Here is a 22,714-nt window from a genome sequence, read left to right on the forward strand (position 1 = left end):
GTATGTAATTCTGGGACTTTTTCACCATGGGCCAAAGAAACCTTGAACCCATTAAGAGTCAGCACCTGCTCCTTCCTTCCGCCAGCACCTGGCAATTGCCAGCCGACTTCCGTTTCTCTGGATTTGCCCATTCTGGACATCTGTTGTGAGAAGAATCGTACAGTGCATGATCTTTGGCGTGACCTTCGGTGCTGACATCTTTCACGTCCAAGGTGAGTGGAATCTCACAGTGAGTGTCCTGTTGACAGACACCTGGACTGTTTCTACTACTACAAATAATGCTGCTCTGAAGATTCTTGCATAAGATTTTTTTTTTTGTTTGTAAAAATGTTTTCAATTTTCTTGGGCATATGCCTAGGAGTGAAATTCCTGGGTCGTATGGTGATTTCATGCATAACTTTTCTGAGGAACTGCCAGACTTTTCCAAATCAACTGTACCATTTTACTTCCCTTCCCACTAGCAATATATCAAGATTTCAGTTTTCCCAAATTCACCACCAAGTCACTGTCCAATACTGGGATTTTACCCATCCAGTGGTTGTGAAGTGGTATCTCAGTGGTTTTGATTTCCATTTCTAAGATGACGAATTCTGCTAAACATCTCACGTGCTTTTTAAGGCATTTATATGTCTTTCTCTGGAGAATGTCTATTCAAATCCTTTTTCCATTTTTAAATTGGATTTTTATTAAGAGCTTTAAAATATATTCTTGATATCAGGTCCTTATCATGATAATGTATCCTGTTCTGTGGGTTGTCTTTTTACTTTAATAGTATCCTCTGAAATGAACATTTTTAATTTTGATACCGTCTTTTTCCCTTCAGTTGCTTGTTATAGCTTTAGACGCCTCAGCCAAGGAAACATTGCCTAATCCAACCTAACAGTTTCTCGAGGATTCTCCCCTGAAGGTGTCATGGGCTGAACTGTCCCATTCCCCGCCCCCCAAGATTCCATGTTAAAGTCACAACCCCAGAAACTTAAAATGTCACTGTATTTAGATACAGGGCCTTAGCTTGGTAATTTAGGTCCCATAAGATCTTAAGAGTAGGGCCTGATCCAGTATGACTGGTGTTCTTTTAAGATAATTTAGACACAGTCCTTAGTGCTCCATGCACATAAGAGAAACCTGTGAAGACGCAGAGAAGACGCCATCTACACAGCATGGGGTGAGGCCCCAGAGAATCCAACCTTGCCCCCACCTTGATCCCAGGCTTCCAGTCTCCAGGAAAAAGGAAATAAGATGCTATTGTCTAAGTCGCACGGTCTGTGGTGTCCGTTATGGTACCCAGCAGACTGACAGAATGGGTCTCAGTCAGCTCCTTACGTTGGATTCATGTTGAGCTTTGCTTGTACGGTGAGGAAGGGTCCAGTCCATCCTTTTCCATGTGGATACCCAAGTTGTCCCGGCACCACTGAGTTGTGAAAGGCAAAAAGTAAAGCATCCCTTACCGTCCTTTCTCCATCAACAGATTAGAAGATACACTGAAGAATCGTGGACAATTTTGTCAGTTTAAGCCAGTGGTTTTCAAACTTTTGGGTCTCAGGAACCCTTTGCACTTTATTAAAGAGCACAAAAAAGCTTTCTCATCAAGCCGGGAGTGGTGGCTGCTCATGCCTGTAATCCCAGCACTTTGGGAGGCAGAGGCAGGTGGATCACTTGAGGTCAGGAGTTCGAGACCGGCCTGGCCAACATGGTGAAACCCCGTCTCTACTAAAAATACAAAAATTAGCCTGGCATGGTGCCGAACACCTGTAGTACCAGCTACTAGGGAGGCTGAGGCAGGAGAATCGTTTGAACTCAGGAGGCAGAGGTTGAAGTGAGCTGAGGTCACACCACCGCACTCCGGCCTGCGTGGCAGAGCAAGACTCTGTCTCAAAAAAAAAAAAAAAAAAAGTAACAATTTAGTTTATTTTACAAGGATAAAGTCATTACACCTTAACACAGTCTTAAAGAAGAAACCATTTTCCAAAATAAGCAGCAGCGTGGCAACAGTTTGTGGTGCTGTGAAAACACCAAACATCTCTGCACCTCAGACAGCAGGGTTCTCATGCCTGCATCTGCGTTCAGTGGGCTGTAGAACCGTGACTGAAGTTTATGAAGAAAGTCCAACCCCATACTGATATACAATTAGGAAGCGGTATTTTCACTGTGTTTTCAGATCACTTTAGTTATTCTCTGCTGCCAAATGTAACAAGTGGCACTTCCGTACAGGCTGTCTGCAACACAGTCTGTGCTCTGCTCGTTGGACCTTTCTGCCCCAATTCCTTCTAAGTCAACTGGTCCGTCTTGCACTTGAATGGCTTTTACCAGCACACGATTTTGTAATCACACATTGGTTAGATAACACTAATTCAGAGTTATGAGCAGCTTCCACATTTCGTTATATGTAAAAAACCAAACCAAACCAAACCAAACCAAACCAAACCAAACCAAACCGCATCAATATCATTAATCACATGAGAAAGTGGTAGACACAAGATTTTTATATTTTAATATTCGCTGGAAAGCTCAAATGTCTATCATTGGGAATAATGTAAGGTACTTTCCTTGAGATGAAAGTCATTTTGTTCATTTTTCAGGCCACACCTGCAAATACCTCCATCTGAAGTGGCATCTTTTGTAAGTCATTCTTTATATAAAGGCGGCCGTTAGTGGAAGAAGTGGTTCTGCAGGTTCATAGTTCAGAGGCACCAGTGCTCTCCCAAGAGATAACCATAAAATCCGCAGAAGACGCACCTGTGCACACTTCCTGTTTCTCACTCAGAACATTCCAGAAGGAACCCTGAATCCCAATGCCACAGCGGGACTGAAGTTTGCTCTCACCCACACAATACACCCAGGGAGATCCCCCAGCCCCCACCCCGAGGCCCCAGCCTTGGTCCTCTGTCTGGTCTAGGAGGGCTCCTGCAGCTCCAGCCTAACAGGGAACAGAAGGCACCCACATGTCAGAAAGCCCTTCCAAGGCCTGGCGAGCACTTCTGTTTATGTGCCAGTCAAGTGCGTTTGACAATTCTACAGCCAGCTGTATGGCAGGCAGCGAGGTATCCAGCAAATACTCAGGGCTCACGTTACTGAGGAAGGAAGGTGCACAGCGAGGTACCCAGCAAGTACTCAAGGCTCACGTTATGGAGGAGGAAGCCAGGCAGATAGTGAGGTACCCAGCAGGGTTCACGTTACCGAATAGGAAAGGAGGGTGGAGACAAGCGGGCTGGAACAGTCTGTCATAACCTTTAGCATTTACAAGGCTTGCTGAAGATTATCTGATTTGATCTTAACAGCTCACAAGATAGACAGAGGCATGACTGTTTTCACTTCATAAAAAGAGATCCCGGGAACTGATGATGACCACGTGCTCTTCCCATAGGCTCCCAGAAATCATCCTCAGATCATCTCTCAGTTGTATACATGTGGTAATATCTCAGTCACGTCCCCTCTCTGCAGGGGAATTTTACTGCCGCCCTGCTGTTCCTTCGCACCCCTGCCCTCTCCTGCATTTCAGCCATGCCCACCATCCATGGGGAGTCTGTACCACCCCACCCCCGCTGCTGCTGATGGCTTGGGTCACCCTTATCTTTCATTTCCACCTACAGGGACCTGTTCTTCCTTCAAATGCAGCTCAAACTCACTCGTTGTGTGAAGCCTTTTCCAGCCATCACAACCGTCATGTGTAAAATCAGTGTGTGGAATGCTTCATTTAGGAGGTGCTTATGTTGCCTCATTGGCTGTGAGCAGGGCCCAATTCTGAGCAAACCCGGTGGTCCCCTCTCCCCATCTCTGCTCCAGTGCACTTAAAACAAGGATTCCTAGAAGCACCTTTTTTGTCCAATTCACGCATGAGTCTGCCCCACACCCTGCAGAAAAGCCCTGGTGGTCGGCGGTCAGGGCTCGGGACCTCGAGGTGGGTAAGGAGAGCTTAGTGCCCTCTCTGGACTTGTCGCTCAGAGACCCGCGGCTGGAAGGGAAGAAACTTGCATCCTGTGAAACATCCAGGCCCTGAGACCCACTCAGGAGTGGAAAACGGGGAAGGAGCCTTGAACAGACCCACGGGAGGGTAGACAGCAGGAGTCACAGAGGCTACCAGGGAGAGAGGGAGGCAGGCAGTGAGGCCAGAGGTGATGTGGCCGGGAGGGAGTTGATGTGACCAGAGGTGACGTGGTGGGGGGATGACACGGCGTGGTGGGGGGAGGAGATGTGGCCAGGGGCAACGTGGCCAGAGAAGGAGACACGGCTGGAAGGAAGTGACAAGAGGGGTCTCCAGGCCTCAGACTGTGCCTCAATTATGGATGACATTTCAATTAAGATGTTGTATCTAACTTTAACGAAAAGTAGCAATTTAGAACCATTGTGTACATTTAAAGCACGGTACAAATAGAGCCCGTTTTCCAAACCAAAGAACAGTGCATTGAAGGAAAAAGTAATAGCTCACCGAAAACAAAACAAAACAAAACAAAACAAACAAAAAAACTAATTAAAGAAAAAATTCATTTAAGATCAGAAATAAAGAGATCCTACAGCTCTTCTAGTCCAATCCCCACCCTAACGTGAATGGGGGGGAAAAAGGAAGTAGATTCTAGTCAGTCAGAATTAAAGGCAAAACCGATCCACTTTACTTTCTACTTGACAGAAAACAAGAAGCTCATCAAGGAATCCCTACAAACAATAGCTTTAGTAGTTCTCAAAATGCAAAATTCACCTACAAATTAAACCAACTGCTAAGTGTGTATAGAGTAATTTCTTTCATTATTGCCTTCCTCATCCCCAGGGGCTTTTTTAGACCTTGTTTCCCCCTAATTGCCTCCAACACCAAGGAAATTTAAACCCCACAAGTAAACCGTGTCTCCATTCATTCACAGCGTCCTTTGGAGCAGGCAGTCCCTTGCTCTAAGACGTTCTTGTCACCTAAGCACCAAGCACAGCCTGAGAACGCACAACACGCACTCACACAAACTCAGACAGACAACAGGTGAGATATGGCACGTGAGGAGGAAGACAAGATAAATGAGCTTCACCGTCGACCCAGATCCGACAAAAAGTGACACACGCAGCCTGTTCGGGTACAGGTGATTCCTAGAAAACAGCCAAGGGCAGAATTTGGAGAAGCAGCACCGCAGGCCAGGAAGGTCTGGGGGCTTTAGAAGGGAGGGGCGCCCCGACCAGGTACTGGGGGATTCAGAAGGGAGGGGCTCCCCGACCATGTGCTGGGGGATTCAGAAGGGAGGGGTGCCCCGACCAGGTGCTGGGGCTTCAGAGGGGATTGGTGCCCCGATCACTTCCGGGGGGGTTCAGAGGGGAGGGGTACCCTGACCACGTGCTGGGACTTCAGACGAGAAGGCACCCCGACCGGGTCCTGGGGATGGCAGGACAAGCCCAGGGTTCCGTCGTCACTTTTCACTCCCTACTCCCGAATCTCGCCCTGAAGTTGCAGCCAGTCCAGGTATTCATTTACCCATAAAATTAAGTATCTGTGAGTAACACAAGTCACTAATCCACACAGATCTGAGTCCACAAATACCTCCCAGAGACGCCACCATCCCTTCTGGTAGAGGACCCAGCGGCCCACGCTGCTAGGAAGGGAGACTGTCTCCAGCCTGACGCTGCAGAGTCCTCAACACAAAGTCTACCTTCTGGAACCATGCCGTCTCCTACAGAGGCAACTAGGGGCATGTAGGGTTTTTTAAAATCTTTTTTTTTTCTTAAGACAGAGTCTCCCTCTGTCACCCAGGCTGGAGTGCAGTGGCTCGATCTCGGCTTGCTGCAACCTCTGCCTCTCGAGTTCAAGTGATTCTTCTGCCTCGGCCTCCCGAGTAGCTGGGATTACAGGCGCCTGTCACCACGCCCAACTCATTTTTTATATTTTTAAGTACAGATGGGATTTCACCTTGTTGGTCAGGCTGGTCTTGAACACCTGAATTCACATGATCCACCCGCCTCGACCTCCCAAACTGCTGGGAACACACGCATGAGCCACGGTGCCCGGCCCATAGAGCTATTTAAATTTGACTAAAATTAAATAAAATTAGAAGTTCTCATTTACACTTCAAGCATTCAGTTACCCCCAGGCGGCCACTGACCAGCGGCTGGTAGAGATGTCACACTCCACACTGTAGAAGGATCTAGGGACGAAATGGCTCTAAGATCATCTCAGAATCTTTATGTTGAAGCTACTGAAGTTTTACTCTGATTATTATAGACATCAGCATTTTCCCACTTTAAAATGTCAGAGCTATTGCAATGATCAGCTCTGTGGCTTCCCAGCAGCTCTTCTCTTCCTGGACAGAGAACTGTAGAGCATCTGCACTCTGCCTCCACACTAAGGGATAGTAGAAGCCTCCGTATAAAATCAGGGGGAGAAAAAAAATGAATCCCTAGTCCGCCTCTCCCCCTATGATTTTGTGAAACTCCTCTTAGTATGCACAATAACTGCCAGAGTTGCAATAAAGAAGCATCCCTTGACCAGGAAGCAGCAGGGAAGCAAGAGGAGGGAGATGCAAAGACCCTCCATTCCCTCTGGGACCCCAGGCCCAGCCAGGACTGAGAAGGGCCGCACAGCCCGGCAGACCCGCACACCTGATGCGAACCATACACACGGCTTCCCTGGGCCTCGGTCCCCTGCTCTGCCCTCACTGGCCACTGTGGCTCTGGGTAGAGGCAGCTCCCTGAGCCCCAACACCCACAGCCAGTCCCCTCCTTGCAGGTCTCAGCTGTGCTCTCACTGCCTCCCTGACGCTTCTCATCATCCGCGTACCGTGTCCACTCTACCCCACAGCCCTTGCTACCGCCCACCCCACCACGGAGCCTAGCACACAGCAGGTGCCCGAGACGCCCCAGTGGGCGGGCATGCCAGGGTAGGGCTTGGAGTTCCAAGGGCCATGTCCCGCATACCACCACAAGTGCCGCGGAGGCTGTGGAAGGGGTCCAGGTTTCAGGCCTCTACTCAGCTTCTCCCGGTCCCCGAGGCCAAGAACCTAGCAAGGGAGCGCAGCGGGAAGCAGGGTCCCAAACCCACTTCCTACTCCTCAAGTGGAAGGGGACCTCGGGGCACAACCCCACGAGCACCTTTCCTCCTGCCAGGCTGCCTGTCACAGCACCAACACCTTCACCGCAGGGAAACCCACCTCTGTGAGGAGAAAACCAAGTACCACAGGAGCCACTTCCCCCGCAGCGTCTGCTGAGCCCAATAGCGACAGCAGCAGCCGGGTCCCCACTCAGCACACACCGACTCGGAACCCGCCACGCACACCACAACACCGAACATCTTGAAGCTCAGCTTCGACTCATCAGGGCCCTCTTCCAGGAAAGCTAGGCATGTCTATCTTCCCTGGGCTCACAGAAAGGAGCGTGACTCAGCCCCGAGTGTGAACAGAGTCAAGCTCCCACTAGCTGTACAGACAACCTCCCTTGCCCTGTCCTGGGAAGGAGCCAAGCGCAAATAGCCATCTTTTGCCCGCACAGGTTCGGAATTCAGTCAGTTCTCTCAATGGAGTTGTGACAGGTCAACTCCAGGCTCCTCAGTGCTCTGGGGTTCACCTCGGGCCACTGCACCTTTGAAACGTGGCTGTGGATTCCTCTAGGGTGCACAGTGTCACGGCCATTTCATTCAGATACTGCAGGCCCCTGCCGTGGAGTCAGTACCCAGGACACCCCTGCCGGCATCCTCCGAGATGCTGCTGCAGCTGCTGTGATCTGAGAACAGCCATGCACAGGCATCAAAGGGAGGGCTTCTCAAATCTTTTCCAGGAGCAGTGGCTACAGCTTTGGAAGACGTTGCATTGAATCCTGGGTGATCCTGGCTTGGTCTGCAATCTAAACCTAGTTGCTGGGGAGACACACTCTGTTGTAATTGACAGAGGCTGTTGGTGGCAGCTCTACCAAGACCAAGAATGGCAACTAATCTGAGATTTACTATCCATACTTTCTATTTGATGTTTAAAAGGAAAGCATCGTGAAGTTCCAGTAGCAAGGAATTTTCTATAATCTATCACACATCAAGATATAGCAGAAATGTAGCTAAAATGTTCATAGGATCTATGCAGAGGAAGAGACGGGTCTATTTCAGGAAAAGTGCTTGCCGGCTTTTAAGAAACATAGTGAAATCCCTGCCAAGTAAAAGATTGTTTATACTTTTGCTTTGGAAATGGAGGGAAAGTTCTTTCTTATTATTTGAATACATTAACTGTATTTAAGTGTTCTGGTAGATTAAGTATTAAACATTCAAAAGGAAGTAATTCTGTTCAGTCTATTTCATTCTTTAAATGTAGCTTTCAAAAACCGACAAATACCTGGCCGGGTGTGGTGGCTCATGCCTGTAATCCCAGCACTTTGGCAGGCCGAGGCGGGTGGATCACAAGGTCAGGAGATCGAGACCATCCTGGCTAAAACGGTGAAGCCTCGTCTCTACTAAAAACGCAAAAACCTAGCCTGGTGTGGTGGCAGACACCTGTGGTCCCAGCTACTCGAGAGGGTGAGGCAGGAGAATGGCGTGACCTGGGAGGCGGAGCTTGCACTGAGCCGAGATCACACCACTGTACTCCAGCCTGGGCAACAGAGCAAGACTCCGTCTCGAAAAAGAAAAACAAAAAGTGGCAAACACCCCATTGTCTGCCCTGGCTCTGGCCATCTCCACGGAGTGGACAGAGCTTGGGAAAAGCTCACTGTGGAGGCCCAGAAGGCCGGGCCTGGCCTTTGCTCAGCAGATGAGCAAGAGGGTCACAGCCACCCTAGGGAAGAAGCCCATATTTGCTATGTTACTGATGATATCCACATAAATTTCTATTTTGCCTCTCACACAGAACTGGGATCTATGTTTGAGCAAGCAGCTCGTGCCAACAGTCCCTCCATGCCATCATTTCCCTGACCTCCCACAGAAGAGCCAGGCCAGGCAGCGTCCCCACACGGGGACTGGGTCCCAAGAAGATCCTGGTCCTGCCCCTCTTCTCTCTCATCCCTGCAGCACCCTGGCTTGCTGTGGAAGCCCAGCAGTGCTGGCTAAACCCACGTTCACCTGGGGCATTCAGGAGAAGCCTCTGTGCAGAAATCAATTGGGAAGTAGGATTGTGTGTGCTGGCAGGTCACTCGAATGGATTTGCAGAACTCAGTTTTCAACACAGGTGCCGCCACCAAGTCCCTGAAAGACCTTTGTGGGCCTAGAGCCACAGAGCCATTTGAGGCACTCTCACAATCTCTAACAACCCTGCACAGAGGCCCTGTTTATCCAAAGGACCATAAAATTTTCCATGTAAACAAAGTTTGACATAATGAATTAAAAGTGAAGTCACCACTTCTATTTTCCATTAATCCATTCATTCAAACAAGTATCTCTTGAGCGTGTTCATCAAATACTGTGGAATTAGGATTTAGTCCATGCCTTCAAGAAATATACAGCACAGAAGAAAAGGTATAGCTTGTAACTAACAGTGGTGAATAGGGAAGAAATACACATCGCAGAAGGAAAAGTATAGCTTTTAACTGTAACAGTGGTGAACAGGCAAGAAATAAACATCATAGAAGGAAAGGTAGAGCTTATAACTAACATCATAGAAGGAAAGGTAGAGCTTGTAACTAACATCATAGAAGGAAAGGTGTAGCTTATAACTAACAGTGGCGAACAGGACAGAATCTCATAGGCTCGTCAGGAGCCACCGAGGAGGAAGCCATGGTTCACATCCACCTGCAGTAGATAAATGTTTCCCGGATAAAGTAACTTTTCTACAGCGATATCTGCTCCTTATTGTTTAATCCTCCTCGATAGGGTATTAAATTACCACTTTATGTGCTGCTTATATAAAATACATCATTGTCAGGGGAGGTTATAAAATAATACTTCACACAAGCCTGGGCTGTGAATGGTGCGAGGCAATGGGACGATGTGTTCCCGTGTTCTCGAGACGCAGAAGGGGCAAGACCCTGCTTTCCTTCTCCTCCCCACCGCCCTGTTCCCAGATGAGGGGCGGAGGCAAGGCCGCCGGGCAGTCCTAGAGCTGGCTCCAGGGCCACGACACCACGCCCAGACGCTCTGCGCCCCATGCAAGAAACACAGACTGTGGGGCAATCACCAATTTACCTAGCAGTGGGGAGAGTCCTTCATCAAAAGCCTGTGCTTCCAGGAGCCAGGACAAAGCAGGAGGCCCTAGGAAAACAGTTCCGGGTGCTCCTGAAACCTGGGCAGAGTCACAGTCTGGCAGGAAGCACCAGTGATGCAGGTGTGCCCAAGACTGGGAGGATGGCCAGATGCCTGGAGACCAGACCGGCCTGCAGGAGATGACCACCTCTCTCTGGCTCATTAGAGACAGACAGTCTGGGCTTCACTTTTGTATGTGGAGTCTCACAGTACAGAAATGTCACAAAGAGATTAGACTTCGTATACCCCATTTTTTTAAATTTAAAAAACACAATTATTTCAACTAATTCTAAATCCAGCAAAGAAAAATAAATAAGTATATAAATGCATGCCTCCAAAATGTAAACCACAATCTCTTTACCCATAGGAGACCCAAAATTTAGTGTACTTTTTCTTCAGTATGATCTCATTTTTTTTTAAGCCATTACTGAGGTGTCTCCTCACTGCCCCATGAGGAGGTTCATGGGCTCTTCAGGGCTCTTTGCTGTTTCATCATTTTTTAGATTTAAGGGCAGGATCATTTTCCCACACTTGCTTGCTTCCCTGATCACCAATTTTTCACAAGGACATCATTGTGCCTCAGAAAACCTAGTAACTGAACTTCATTAAAAGTGAAAACGATAGGGACATGTTGGCTGCTATGACAGCATCCTCAGTCACCGAATCTCCCTGGGGGACCCGACACACCCCCAATCTCCTTGGAACCCCAGCATGCAGGTATCGCTGCGGCTGACAGGACTGACCCACCCTGGGGGAGGCATAAAAGCACAGGGAAGAGAAGGCAGGTGACTCATTTAGGAAACTCAGATGATCCTCTCGAGTCACATTTCTCAGGGTGTCAGGGTACCAGCTACATGTAGGGAACCTCCTTGGCCTGGCAGGTGGCAGACTCCTGGGACCCTCCTCAGACATGTTAATCAGAGAATCTAAAGACGGGCAAACTCTGAAAAGTATCTGTAAAGGAAGGACTTAGCTCTGCTGTGAGCCCACTACACGTGGGGTCACGCAGGATGCCGCTCCCAGCGTCCAGTCTCCATTTCACCCTCCTGGGAGGAACACCCGTCAAGTCACAGAGCACGGTCTTCAGCGAACACCTTCCTGCGCGACCTCCACTGTCTCCCAGCCCTGCAGGAGTAGCCGCCGAGTAGGGGAAACAAGTCTTTGCTCCTGACCCGGCCACCTTGACGCTGGGCATAAGACCAGCACTGCTACGTCTCTGGGGAAAGGAGCGGCCCTGGGCAGGAATGCACTTGGCAGCCCCAGGGAGGGACCAGGTGTGGAGGACCAGGCCTCTGCCCGCAGACACGTCAGCACAGCATCCTGGAGCAGAACCTCCAGCCCAGCTGAGCCTACAGACGGCTGCAGCCCTGGACAGCATCTTCACGGTGACCCGGGGGACTGGGCCAGAGCCGCTCAGCAAGGCTGCCCTGAATTTGCAACCTGAAGAAGCTGTACAGTCGTACGTGTACTTTGCCTTAAGCCCCTAGTTTTGTGGTCACTTGTCACACAGCGACAGACAGTGGATGTGCACGGACTCCCAGGCCACGATGGCCTCTGCCGGCCTCACCCGGGCTGTCTCATCTGTTCCCGTGACATCACGTTTCTCAGAGCCAAAGGCTGCCAGGATCCCCTCTTTTCTTCACGACGTCGTTACAAGCTCACGATACAAACTGAAAAAAAACAATCTGTAAAATACAACGTATGACGCAATACAAGGGGAATGCCCAGGCACACACACACGCGAAACAGGCACAAGTGTGAAACAGGCACATGCACAAACAGGTGTGCATGCGTGAAACAGGTGCACGCGTGAAGGTGTACACTCGTCAAACAGGTGTACATACACACATGAAAGCACCCGACATGAAGGGCTGTCTTTGGGAGCCTAGTTTTTAGACATCTCCCTCACCCTTTTACATCTGCACGATCACAAACACAGCACACCACAGTACTGAGGGGAAGCCCCAGCTTCTCATGGGGGCACATGAGGCTTTTTATTTATGCCACAGGTTGCATCACTACATTCTAGAACTGCAAGGCCCCCCACTGCCAGGACTGGGTCAGGTCCACCCTGTGCTCCAAGGACCAGGCCGCCTGCCAGCCCACACGGACCTGCCCCTCGGATGGTGCGGCTGCTTCTAAAACAGAGGCTCAGGCCCACCCAGAGACCTGCAGTACCTGTTATTAAATCAAGACTTGGCTGTGGGTAAACGTGAAGATTTTTTTATTAAACATGACTCTGCAACATTCAAAGGACCATAACTGAATGCTCCTTTCGCAGCCACGGCGTGTCCAGACACTCATAGAGAAGGCCAGGGCGTGGGAACCCACGGAGCCCCGACAAGGCAGACTTGGAGCTGTGTGGCGCAGTTAGCACCCTTTTTATGCTGATACTTGCCTTTCATATTCAGATTAAAATAAAAAATACGCAAAAGTAGTTCACATTCTATTTCAATTCTCTATTTTTGTAGTAACTGGGCCCCTTTCCCTCTGGTTTCCCAGCCCAGTGATAAATAGGCCCAGCTGGGATTTGTCAAAGTCTGGACCTCTGTTGTAGAGTAAGTGAGGGGGGTAGGGAGGGGAGCAGGAGTGGAAAGGAGGAGTGGGGGATAGGGAGGGACAGAGGGAAGGAGAGAGAGAAACCGCCGAAGGCTGGAGGTAGGAGGGTTGCTCCCTGGCAGCCTCAGGCTCCCCGTTCCAAGGTAACTGAGCTGGCATCACGCATGCGGTGCCATCATATGACTTGGCTGACACACGCCAGAATTACAACAAAATGCTTCAGAAGACTAAGCACCAGCACCTTCAGATTAGGGTAGAGTCCCGGTTTCACGCTTGCCTTGTGTGACATTCTATAAATTGTAAAGATAACGCATTTTCTTACCAGCCATGCTGTTCCCCAAATACTAACTATAATAAAGACCAGACAGCATCTGAGTACTGAGCGTGTGTCAAGCCCCGTGAGGAAGGCATCATTTACTTTGCTAGAGAAAGAAACAGGCTCTGAGAGAAACTTCCTGAGGCCAGGCAGTTGTCTCCAAACCCACCCCGCGCCTCCTGACCCTGAACGTGGAGGACCCAAGTCATTTACGTGAATAATTTACCTACATGCATGTGAGATTGAGATTCAGCCCCCAGATCTAATCATCTCTATGCAGGAATGTGTCAGGAAGGTATACAATTCTATGAGTTCGAGCTGGGGGAACAAAGGCAGGCACCCTCGACACACATGTGGTGCGGAGGTACGCGCCCCGCACAGGGGCGGACAGGAGCAGGTCCAGCCCTGCCCAGTCACACGCCCACCCTGCCATGCCAGTGCAGGGGCCGCCACCGCGTCTCGGGGAAAAGCAGCTTCTCCTGCACAGGAATCTACCCTTCAAAGTGTGTTGCTGAGAATGTTTGGACCAACATCTCAGAAATCAGACACCGTGTAACACGCTTATCTATACAGGCTGCCTATGTCAGGGAATCACCAATAATTCCCATCTCGCCATCAATTATTTCTGGTAAATACTGATTATTCTAAGTTAACTGAGGCAACACAAGAACAATATAATGGAAATGTCAGAGTCAATCAGCTCCACCTGCTGAAGAGCTGGGACTAATGATGAAACCTAAGGAATCCTGGAGAACGCAGCAGGACCCCAGACGCCGCGGACCACCCCAGCCTCCTTCCACAGGAGAGTTAGTCGTGGGGCAAAGGAACAGCTTTCAAGGAATCTCAGAGGTTCTCAAGGTCTTGAAAGTTGAACGGGAATTAAATATTTGCATCTGAGTCACACGAGCACATTAAAAGTAAAATTTCCTCTTTCCACTAGAATTATGAGCTTGCGGCGGCGACACTGGCTGTATCTCATGCTCGTGAGATGTTTGGGGGCAGCCGTGCGTCTCTGGTGAATCATTTATAATCATGAAAGAAGTGCTTGGGCCCTCGATCCAGGACCACAGACCCCACCAACAAGGGTCTAAACAGGACAAGCCTCGGCCTGGAGAGGCTGGTGTCCGTGGGAGCTGGGAGGAGCACCAGGAAAACTCAGGGGCAAGCCCCACGCAAGCTCGGCATGTCCTACCCCTTGCAGTCAGCATCAGCCACAGGGACCTTTTGTTCTTTTTTGTTCAGGAAGGAACATATTAAAAAGCCCGGGGCCCAGGGCCTGGACTCCTCAAAGCTCTCCACAGAGCCGGGTTAATTGGCACCTTCCCTCATGTTCAAGTCAACTATATATGGCTGCTGAGGGCATCTCAGAGCAGGTGCAACACTGAGCTTTCTTGCTGTCTGGGGAAAGCAGGAATTCCAGGCCTCTGCCTTAATACCTCCCCAGAGGCTCTGGCCCAGGTGAGCTCAACTTCTCCCAGGTAAGGAGCACAGACCAGCTTCCCCCATGCCCCTCAGGTCACACAGGAGCGGTGCAGACCCTTGCAACTTGGCACGAGCCCTCGCAACCCACCCTAGAGGCAGCAGCCCAGCCCTGTGGCCCCGGCCTGGCAGGAGGCAGCTGCTGGGGCCCCTGCTCAGGGTTCAGCACAGCGAGGTCCAGCCACAGCAGGGGAGACATCCACCACCCGGCCATTCATCTTTAACCTAAAACAGACACAGGAATGCGGCAAAGGGGTCCTTCCCCTGACAAACCCATCCTTCCTATTCTCATCTCTCCCTCCTTCCCCAGTACTGCACCCAAGGCCACCCAGCACTGTGCCCAAGGCCTGACTCCCAGTTCACAGGGAATCCAAGACAATTATGATTTTGAGAAACTGGGAGCTACATAGAAAATGAGTCGGTAAAGCCATTGTCCACTGATCCTCCACTCCACACAGCGGAGAACCGTCCTCAGGATAAAACCCACGGGGCGGGGAAGACGCGATCAAGGCGGGCAGGACCGCGGAGCCACAAACCTGGTGGTTCAGCGAACAACGCCACGTGAACACAAACCTAAAGTGCTCCACAGCTGGAAGACAAAACACAGGAGACAGAAACGCTGACCGTTTAAAAGAAAAAGAAAAAGAAAAAAGCCTCACTCTTAAGAGTCCATCAAGATTTAAGTTCTCAAGTCACAATGTATCAGCACAGACTTCTCATAATGCCTGAAACTTGGCGCAGTAAACACGTGAATCAGTTCTCCCAAGTCCATCGTTTTCTTTGATGAGTCTCTTGAGTCTCAGGCTGGTTTCAAAGTAAGCCCTTCTCTGTTTGTTGATGATTTAATAATTAACATACATGAAAACACATTGACTTCCAACTTAATCTGCTAACAAAATATTAATTACCACACTGGCTGTCATCCACAGAAAAAAACACAATCACCTTCTGGTTGTAAAAACATTAGAATTCGAAGCCACTTTGGCCATCTGAACAGCCCCGGCTTTTGACAAGGGCATTCCAAAGCTAATCTGAAAAACTAGTCCAGGCCATGATCGCTGGGGGGTCGGACTTGCCTCATCACCCTACCTCCCTTCTGGAATTAGACAGAACTTAGACGTTTAGTCTGATGGGAAACATTTACAATCTATTCTCTCCGAAGCTACCTGGAGGATTTCCTCCACATGACACAGCCTTGGTCTCCACAACCCCTTATCTGACAACTCTCTTAACCAACTGTCAATCAGGAAATTTTCAAATCTACCTATGACCTGGACACCCCTGCTTCCAGTTGTCCCACCTTTCCAGACCAAACCCATGTACATCTTACATTTATTTGATCGATTGTCTCATGTCTCCCTAAAAGCTATAAAACCAGGCTGGGCTCTGACCACCTCGGGAATACGTTCGTAGGATCTCCTGAGGGTAATATCAAGGGCCATGGTAACTCATTTGGCTCAGAATAAATCTCCAAATGCTTCACAGAGTTTGACTCTTTACTGACATGGTACCTTTCATGGGTATTCATCTGGGGGACTCACAATCAACCAGAGGCAGCAGTTGCCCACTGTGCAAAAGTCTCTGCAGGACTGAGCCTCTGGCACGGGGACTCCAACCCCTGAAGCAGCAGCTCTCCCACGTCCCACGGCCTGATAGACCTGCACCTCCCGGGCTTCTCATTTCAGAGTCTCAGCAACAAATCTACCAAACGTGATCAACATCACAGAATATTCCTCGAGGCTTTTGGCTGTTGTTTCTCCCCAAGTTTACTCTAGAACCAGAATGGCAACACTCGGAACAGGATGGTTCTCAGTCACTGACCCTCCTGGTAAATACACTGTCTCCAAGGCCCTTTCCCGCCAGTCACAGCTTCCTTCATGTCAGGCTCGAAGGCCACCTCCCCAAGAAGGAAACCTCTTCAATCCAGCAACCACAGCTCCTGTGCCCATCTAGAGCTTGTCTGCCAGGAAGGGAAGACTCCTCATTCCAGAGACAGCAGGTGCCACAAACTCAGGGTTGTAGCCACTGCGAAGGCAAACACTCATGAAATTAATAGACTTTTTCCTCCTTGGATACTGACGTTTTCTCTTCTGGAGGTCAGCCAAGGCCATCTGCACGAGTCACGAGCGTGATGGCTCCAGCCCCTCCTTCGGTGTCAGCAGTGTGACTCCGCTCTGAGACCCCCTGCACCAGCCGGGCCATGCACCTGTTCCCACGACTGCTGTCAGCAGACTACAGTAATTCTAAAATAATCAGCAAACTGAGGTTCCGAAGGATGCATTTTAAAGAAAAATGTGTAAGTTTTACTGCATGAAATCAGCTACATCTTTGGCTACTCCAGAGGCTTTTTGTTTTGCTTTCCTCAAGGTTCTCTACAATGATCCCGACAGTCAAGCTTCCCAGTTACAGGCAGAGGGTTGGGCAGGCCGCGTCTGCTGTGTAACACACACAGAGGATCCACATCATAGGATTTTCCCTGTTCACCAACATCATCAGGACAAACACTAAGCAATAATAATCTCCCTGTCTGGAAAACTGAGCTCACTTGAGAACTAATGCAACAAATGTGTTTGACAAAGTTGCAGGTGGACATTTTAGTGAATAAATCACTATTTCAAGGAGGATAAAGGCTCACTATTCAAAGGCATGTTTTTGTCAAGTTTTGTAATTTCAGCTTCATGCATTTAAATCATGAAGTGAGGCTTGTACCTGATACATTACAGAATCTCGACAAAATAGACAAAATTCCAATTCTGTACACATTCTCTCTCATTCTTTTCCATATGCATACGGATGGTGGTAATTTAAGTTGGCATTCCAACAGGATTTCTAAATTAAACTGTCTTCTACTTTAAACACGACGTGTTAAACATTACACATTCCATTGTTCAACATTTATAGCAGGGTCTGTATGGCCCGTTTTAAAGATTTCTTCCTCACTAAAAGCAAGCGTTTAAACAATAAATGATCTACTCTAAAATATTCTAGAGACAGAGATACATTTGGAGAGTGGACACACTTAACACAGAAATCCGCAACATCAAACAGGCACAACCGGCAGTGAGGGTGGAAGGGGCGCTATGTGAGTGCCCCTAAAAACACACACAAGCCTGGCTGCTTAAAAGGAATGAATATAGCTCAACACTCCTATGTGAACATTGATGTGTCTACTGCCTTACAGAATCCTCCTAGCTGAGCTGCAGGAAGCTTCTTTGGAACCTTTTCTCACCTGCACTGCCTACAGGTGCCCACTGGGCTCCCTGGGCATTATCGTGTCTTTGTTTAGAATATCACAGTATTAGGAGATCTGTTAAATCCCAAGTCAGAGCCTTATCATAACTCAGACACCATCCCTCAGGGCTTGTGGGCCAACTTCGGCTAATGCAGGCTGCTCCACAGTGCCCTGCAGATGGGCTTGGTACATCCACACGATTTTAAGATTTGGGGCTGCCGTTTTCTGCAGTCCCAGACGCGGACTTACATATTCATCATGACTGAAGGCAGCACGTATTTTTATGTTCCTTCTGTAACGGTAATAATCATGGCAACATTTCCCCGATCCTTAAAAAAGCCTCCTAACAGCAGTTGCATTCCACTCCCTTCCTTAAAATTAATAGAATTTACCAAACTAGGTGAAATCAGTCTTCATGAGAAAGTGAGAAATCAGTGTTCACACAATGGCATAGTAGCTGGGCATAGAGTATACGTCAACATCCCAAACTAAGCACCCATCACAGTTATTCCCAACTCGCAGGAAAGCTAGAAAAATTAGAAGGCTTAAAACATAATTATAAATGAAAATAACAAGAAACCAAAGTTTCTGAGGAGCATTTGTTAGCCAAACAAGGAAAGCCATTAACCAGTGCTGATTACATTGCATTTGATTACATTGCATTTGATTACAGCAGCCAAAGACGTGTCCAGAGGAAGAGACTTTTAAACATTAGTCTTTCAGTAAGAATGGTTGCTTAACAAGTTCAGACTACTGGGCTACACCAATCATCAATTAAAAAGCAAGGCAAACGAGTGAGAGTCATTTTCCTTAATCCTTAACGTGTCAAAAATTACCACATTGGTCAAGCTGGTCTCCAACTCCTGACCTCAGGTGATCCACCCACCCCGGCCTCCCAAAGGGCTGGGATTACAGGCATGAGCCACCATGCCTGGCTGAGAACTGTTTGACAGAGGCTGAGGGGAGGCTCCTGTCCCTTCCTGGGACATCCACATCCCACCCAGTTTCCCATACCGACTGTGACACTCGAAGCATCACAGCAAGGGCAGCTGCATCCCCACAGTTCTCTGCACTAACACCACAGCTGCGCGCGCAGCCATAGCCCTGGAGCTGCCACTCAGCCTTATCGTGCTGGCACAAGCACAGCAGAAACTAACACGACCCCAAGAGGGAGGAGTGGGGACCCAGGGGAGTGAACCAGGAGGGAGGAAAGTGGCCCAGGGGAGTAGGGAGGAGTGGGGGCTCAGGGGAGTGAAGAAGAAGGGAGGCATGGGGGCCCAGGACAGTGAACCAACAGGGAGGCGTGGGGGCCCAGGGCAGTGAACCAGGAGAGAGGCGTGGGGACACAGGAGAGTGAACCAGGAGGGAGGAGGGTGGAGTTCGGCCCAGCGAGTGAAACAGGAGGCAGGAGTTCGACCCAGGGAGTGAACCAGGAGGGAGGAGTGTGATCCAGGGAGTGAACCAGGAGGGAGGAGTGTGGTCCAAGGAGTGAACCAGGAGGGACGTGTGTGGTCCAGGGGAGTGAGCCAGGGAGGAGGAGGGAGGAATGTGGTCCGGGGAATGAACCAGGAGGGAGGAGTGCAGTCCATGGGAGTAGGGAAGAGTCTGGTCCAGGGGAGTCAACAAGGAGCCTTTGGGGGTAGCAAGTTCACACACCACAAATACCTCCCAATCCATCCGCGTGCAGGGAGGGGCCGGAAACCACGCAGGAGCTACAGCGCTTTCTCCTCACAGAAGAGGAGTAAGGATATCGAATCATGCATGAAATCAGAGCTAAAGTTCTACCACGGTGGGGAGACGCTTCACAGACCCAAATGGGTGCAAAACAAAACCAATCATACAAGATCAGTGGATGGAACGGGATCAGAAATTTAAGCCTGTAACAAGCTTTCAGAAAAAACGTCACTTGATCTGCAAGATGACTGCAGCTCTGCTTGATCATTTCTGCAAATGTCTAACTCGCGATGAGCCATCTCAGAGCCCTTCAAGAGGAGTAACAAAATCAAAACGCCACGGCATCCTCCGTATTTTAGATAGCCTGCAACAGTATGGAAATGAGCAGCGGTGCCAGAGCTTTCAAGTTTGTTTGAAGTAAATTTCAGCATGAGGGCAGCATCTTTCTGGCTGAAGCAATGAGGTAGGCTCCTGCTCACCGCATGGGAGACCAGCTTTCAGCTAAGCTGCTGTCAAGGGTCTGCAAACCACGATCCCCGACCGAGCCTTGGCCAGGGAACCAGAAGTGATTTTTACACTTTGACGTTTTCACAAAAGAAATATATGCAGAGACTTCTATGGCCCTCAAAGCATCACACGTTGCCTACTCTGCCCTTTACAGGAGCTTCTAGCTTTGCTGTCAGTTACAAAGTGTTTCTATAAAATAATGTCACTGATTCTCAAGCATGCCAGCAAAAGTCACACTTCTCAACAACCCTCAATGGAGATGCACCATCCTGTGTTTCACACAGATTTTAGATTTTTAAAAGCCAAAATAAGGGAGGTAATTCAGCTAAGTATTATAGTAACACAATTTGAGATACTTAATGATGTGTGACAACAGAATACTTGGCATTCCTGTGAGGCAATAAACTAGCTCAAACACAAAATAACAAATCAAAGCATGTTTTGGCCTCTCAAAGTGATCAGTGAAATTGGAAATAACATTCAGTTAAATGACACTAAAAAAAAAAAAAAAAAAAAAAAAAAAAAGCACAAACAAAACAAATACTACTACACCATCACTCCTTAAATTTATTTAACTACTGCTGCCAAATAAAATGGAGAGACTTCTTACTGCAGGGTAATAATCGGCCATTGTCATCATGAAATAGACCGCTGTGCAGGCTCAGGCCCTCCAGCCCACAAAGGCAGGGGGAGGGAGGAGAAACGATGGCCAGAAACAAAGGGACAGGGCAACCATGACCTAGTCAGCAATTGTACCCTCCCACCTTTCTTCTGGACTTACAATTTTGGAGCCATCTGGGTTTACCTTCCTATGTCCATAAGTCAGCAAGTTCTCGAAGCCAGAAATCTACAATGCTTCTGGCAGCCAAGTCCTCTCGGCCTTCCCCCCATGTTTTAGGGCCTCATCAGCTCACCCCTGGACAGTATCAATGGCCCCGGAGCTCCAGTCAACCTTGCACTCCACAGACTCAAGTATGCCAGGAGCCACTCCAGGCTGCCACTGCCATGACCAAAGGCTTTCAGAGACAGTCGCCAGCACTGCACAAATCCATGTGGCTTCACCAGGCGCAAGGGGGCTCCAGCATTCCATCCAGTCTGTCGCTGCTACCATAGCTGTGAGTCTAGGATGTGTCAGGAAGGGAAGGAAGACACCATGTACATCATCTCATTTAAGCTTCAGTGTCACAAGGTGGATTTTGTCGTGCCCGTTTTATGGATCAGGAAAGTTTTAAGGAGGGCAAGCACAGGGCCCTGCTGACACAAGAGCAAGACCCGCAGAGGCCTGGGCATGACCCCCGCCCCACGCTCCCTGGGTCCTGATATCCACTCCTCCCCCGTGGGAGCCTGATCCTGGGTCTGCCTGAATTGCTACCATTCCTAAGACACGACTCACGTCTGTCCACCTCCTCCTTTATCTGTTTCCCGCAGCCCAGAGGCGTGTGTGCTCTTCCATCCAGACAGACATCACACTTCAGCTCCTGCATCTGACATCACTTCAGCCAAAAGCTTCTCTCAAACCTCCCCCACACCTGCCGGTCACACAGGTCTGCACCCATCACCTTTCTCACACGAATTCTCACATATTCCTGTGTAGCACCATCCAGCTGATGATAGTCTGAGAGGAGGAAGCTTTGTAGATAAGTCCACGTTCTACTTTGCTCCCAGCCCTCCGTCTTGCGTCTTGCATGAGGCAACCGATTAACAGCAATTTCATTTCAGCACAACATTTCCATTTGAAGAAACGCAGAGCATAGGGCTCTGGTCATAATTAAAAGCTTGTTTCATTTGTCATTTGAAATTCCATGTACTGCTGCAACAGCAGCACCCCCTCCTCGCCAGGCTCTGCCCTAAGGACATCTTTCTTCCAGCGCTCGATTCCCATCAGAACCCTGGCAGTGAGAGCCCCGCAGGTTTCCCAGCGCCTCGGGCTGCGGCTTCCACGCTGGGCCGGCACTGACAGGACCGGAATGGTGCCCCCAACAACTACAGGATTGGAAGCTGGTCGACTGCTCTGTAGAATGGAGACATGTTAGTAATCCCCGACATTTCCACTGACAGGCTGCTCAGGTAAACTGGGAAAAATCCACAAACTAGAAAGAATCCATGGGGAGGAGCACTTCTGTCTCCAACCTGGCAGCAAACGGTGGCTGTGCAGACGATCTCTTCAGGAAAACTATCGACTGTATCTCAGGTCAACAACAGCCCCGCTGAGGGCCAAAAAATCAGCTCCCCCTGGCCCTCACTTCCTAAGGGTCAGCCCTCCCAGGCCACCTCTCCTGGAAGATCAGCTCTGACGCACCCACGACGGTCAGGAACCGGCTCTGGGACACATTTCCCAGGCTCCTGCCCACCGCCCTCTCTCTTCTTCCTCCTCCATCTCCCTCTTCACTCCCATCCGCCCTCCCCCTTTCGCTTCCCTTCTCTCCTTTCCTCTCCCTCCCTCATTTCCTTTCAGCCCTCACCTTCCTCACTGCACTTCCCTATGGAACTCAGCGGACGCATTCTCAGGTCAGTAGAGTTTTCTTTCACTCTGTTTTTATTGCAATGATCATTCTTAATGAACAGAAACCTGTTTCGGACCATGTGGATGCCACCTCCTGACCAACTGCTGCCCCGCGGCTCCGTGTCCACTCAGTGACCTCACGTCGCAGGTGCCCAGCAGTATGGCTGTGACCAGGGGTAGCAACATTGGACATGAGAGAGGTATCCCAGCCAAGAGGCCCTGCAAAGCCTCCCCAGAAAACCGGAGCAAGGCCCAGGGCGGTAGGGAGAGCGCCGTGCTCACGATGTAGGCAGTTCAGCTTCCGCAAACTGTCCATCGACTGCAACT

At 49.5% G+C, this 22,714-nt stretch overlaps 1 protein-coding gene across 16 annotated transcripts in view; it reads right to left on the reverse strand.

Annotated features, from left to right (window-relative positions):
- LOC139361627 (disco-interacting protein 2 homolog C-like) overlaps window positions 1–22,714 on the reverse strand; it is a 182,558-nt gene that overhangs the window by 96,822 nt on the left and 63,022 nt on the right. For 4 of the 16 annotated variants that reach the window (XM_071090289.1, XM_071090287.1, XM_071090282.1 and 1 more), the window contains exon 1: window positions 15,131–20,169. The exons of 11 other annotated variants lie outside the window; for them this stretch is intronic. The gene's annotated coding sequence lies outside the window, so the exon portion shown is untranslated. Of the gene's footprint in view, window positions 1–15,044; window positions 20,170–22,714 lie in introns of those variants that run through there. One more of the 16 variants, XM_071090272.1, reaches the window with a different exon arrangement.

The sequence above is a fragment of the Macaca nemestrina genome, unplaced genomic scaffold (genome assembly GCF_043159975.1).
Source record: "Macaca nemestrina isolate mMacNem1 unplaced genomic scaffold, mMacNem.hap1 Scaffold_76, whole genome shotgun sequence".
Lineage (NCBI taxonomy): Eukaryota > Metazoa > Chordata > Mammalia > Primates > Cercopithecidae > Macaca > Macaca nemestrina.